The 3,432-nt window shown below is 35.2% G+C and overlaps 1 long non-coding RNA gene across 1 annotated transcript in view; it reads right to left on the bottom strand.

Moving 5' to 3' along the window:
* The window catches only part of LOC107191191, an 18,219-nt gene extending 16,556 nt beyond the window's left edge, over positions 1-1,663 (bottom strand). Inside the window, exon 1 of the long non-coding RNA XR_001516274.1 lies at positions 1,533-1,663. This is a non-coding gene — a long non-coding RNA (uncharacterized LOC107191191). The remainder of the gene's footprint in view (positions 1-1,532) is intronic.
* Positions 1,664-3,432: the final 1,769 nt, after the last annotated feature.

Raw genomic sequence — 3,432 nt, 5'->3', positions numbered from 1 at the left:
TGACAGTGAGTGACTGGCGGTTACTGTATGGGATCGTGTGTGATAAATTTGTTATAATAAATATAATGTTAGTTGTTTGCAGTTTTAAACATGTTTATTAAATTTATTACATAATATACGTATATTATGTAATAAATTTAATAAACACATTTAAAATTGCGAACACCTAATATCAAATTTATTACAACTCAAATTTATCATACACGATCTCATACAGTAACCGCCAGTCATTCACTGTCTCGTCTATTATAAATCGTTCCGAAATTCAAACGCGTCCCGGATATCCGGCACTCGTTTTAGTACCGGCCCTTATCACTAATGGCGCTGCAAATCGACCAAGAAAAACCTCTGAGTTGTACACCCGTGACGACTTCTATACAAAATTCGTCCAATCAGTGGTGTCACTGCTTGCAAGGGGATGCACGTGTTGGCGGCCATTTTGGCGGAATAATTCAAATGTGCTTGCAAAAAAGAATCACTTATTCATAGCGAAATACTGATTACGAGAAGTTAGAGCCTGTTCGTGGGAATAAACCACTTATTCAAAGCAAAATACTGATTCTTTGTTGCTTAGAGCCTGTTTAAGGAAAAAAAAACATTTATTCAAAGCAAAATACTGATTCTGAGTTGTTTGGAGTCTGTGTACGAAAAAAGAAAATATTTGTTCAACGTGGTTTTTTCCCCGTGAACGGGCTCAAACCAACTCAGAATCAGTATTTCGCTTTGAATGAGTGATTCTCTTTTGCAAGCACATTTGAATTATCCCGCCAACATAGTCCCCACCACGTGCATCTCCTTACAAGCAGTAACACGAGTGACACCAATGGCTGCGTTCAAAAGACACATCCGTTGAGTGATTTCACTAGATTTGGTACCGCTCACCCAATAGGGTGTAGCGCTCAAAATCAAATCTAGTGAAATCACTCAACCGTTGCGCAACGGTTGTGCCTTCTGAACGCAACCATTGATTGGACGAATTTTGTATACAAGCCAATATGGCGTTAAACTAACCTGTAAAGGATGCTAAAAATGCTTGGTTTTACATACGCGTAACTTTTGAACCGGTGGATTCCTAAACTTCAAACTTGAATTTTCAGATTCTACTCGTCGAATACCCCGGGAGGTATAAAAAAAAGTCTATAATTTTTGGCCCAGGAAAGTAAAGTTTAACCTCGAAGAGAACAGGGTAAAAATTCAATAGAGTACAAATTTCCAGAAAGTTTATGTAGATTTTCTTTATATTTCGAACCTATTCAAACCCTTAACAGGGTGAATAAACGTTTCGTTGCGTCCAATTTCAAAAAATCCATCCGTCATGTTTTATATTTAAATAAACATCCCCAGTTAAATTATAAAAAACTTATTCCATTAATCATGCTTTCATATGTATAAGAATCCATAATTAACCACTAAAATAGTAAAATTACTAACAACTTAAGAAACAAAAATGAGAGTAAATATTTTTGTTAGAACACAGTTTGTACTAAGATTACATATAAATATCTTATTAAATGTATATTATAAATACGTACCAATGCAAAATGAACAGCAGTTGAGTTCATAGACCACTCGTACAGCACTACTCAGCACTACTCAGCACTATTCAGCACTACTGGAATTCGAATGGCGGGAATTGCGCATTTCACTCCCATTCCCAACATAATTGTCACGTTAGAAGTCAGTAATGGATGCCGGATGCAGCCAGATAGATTGAATCGTGTAATACCACCAGGTGCCACCAGGGTAGTTGGCTTGTATCCGGCAATGCTGCCATAGTTGGTAAAATATCACCAGTTTTGGTGAATTTCAAACCATTTGGTGAAATGGTGAAAAACTTTTAAAGATCATGTAAATATTGGTGAATTTTAGAAGAAATCAACTTAAATAAATGGAACCCAATCAATATTGCATTCTGCCGAACGCAAACATTTTTCCGAAATATCGACGACGTCTCACTGTATGTAACTAACCCATTTGGTACGTAATACGTAGTCCGTTGCTCTTTGAATTTGAATATAAGTTTTTATTAAATAAATTCGGTATTCTGTAATTCTGTAATTCTTCTCTTTTAGGTTATGCAAAATGAGTTCGTTGGATTCTGAAGACAAGAAAAGCTATGATACGAATTTAAATAAAATAAAATAATACAAACACATATTTAAGACCACATGGAAGAAAGAATATCTATGGATTGAAAAAAGTTTAAAAGGTCTCCATTATTTCCATTGTAAAGTGTGCAATAAAAATTTAATAGGTGGCATAGCTGCTGTGAAAAAGCATGCAGAATCAATCAAACATACCGAAAAGTCAAAGGAAATTAAAATTCAAAAACCTATAGATGAGTTATTAAACAGCAATACGACATTACAAAAAAGAACGAAAGAAATAGAAATAAGGATTGCATCGTTTATAGCCGAACACAATATTGCACATAACAGCGTAGATCATTTAACAGAATTAATTAAAGAAACCGCAAAGTATCCAGAAGCAGCCAGTAACGTACAGGTTAAAAGAACCAAATGTACTTCTATAATAAAAAATGTAATAGGATTGACATCATTGGAAGAACTTGTTTTAGAGCTTCGGACTACAGCGTTTTCTCTCTTAATAGACGAATCAACTTATCATTCCTGTGTTAAAAATTTAGCTATGGTCGTTAGAACCGTCCATGATAATTTAACTGTAAAAGATGAATTTTTAGCTTTAATTCCTATAGAATGTGCAACAGCAGATGATATTTATTCAAAAATAGTTTCTTTTTTAAATACTTACAACATTCCATATAAAAATAATTTAATAGGTTTTGCAGCTGATGGAGCAAATTCAATGATGGGAAAAAATCATTCTGTTCAGAAATTATTAACCACTTGCGCTAAAAAGACGTGCCACGCACGTCGAGGTGCCTTTGTTCCAAAACCGCGAGCGACGTGTACACCACGTCGATAGGCGTTTGTCGCAAAAATGCTTATGTTTTATTTTCGAAGAAATTGAATATATCAAAAAGTAAAAAATACACGTTTTTCAAATTTCGATTAGATGTGGCGGAACAAATTTTAGAAACTGTATGTATGCCTGAATACACTAAACGTGGAAGACTGTCTGCTGGTGACATACTACTTCGTTTACAATCCAAACAATGGGGCCATTTTCCAAGGAATATTCCACCCACAGAAGCTAAAAAAATCCCCAAAGAAGGTGTAAAGTGTGCCAAACATAAAAAACGCAGCGAGACTACTTGGGAGTGCAAGGAATGCCTTGTGGCATTACATATTCCAAAATGTTTTGAAATTTACCATACAGAAGTAGATTATTAATTAATAAAATGTTATTGTTCTCGTGAGTATTCATCCATATCCGTGTAAAGTTCTTTATGTAAGAGCCTACCAACGCGCTGAGGCGCTGCTTAAAGGATTGCACTCGCAGACGCGGAGC

This window comes from Dufourea novaeangliae, unplaced genomic scaffold (assembly GCF_001272555.1).
Source record: "Dufourea novaeangliae isolate 0120121106 unplaced genomic scaffold, ASM127255v1 scaffold245, whole genome shotgun sequence".
Classification (NCBI taxonomy): domain Eukaryota; kingdom Metazoa; phylum Arthropoda; class Insecta; order Hymenoptera; family Halictidae; genus Dufourea; species Dufourea novaeangliae.
This window is presented reverse-complemented; position numbering and strand designations above follow the sequence as displayed.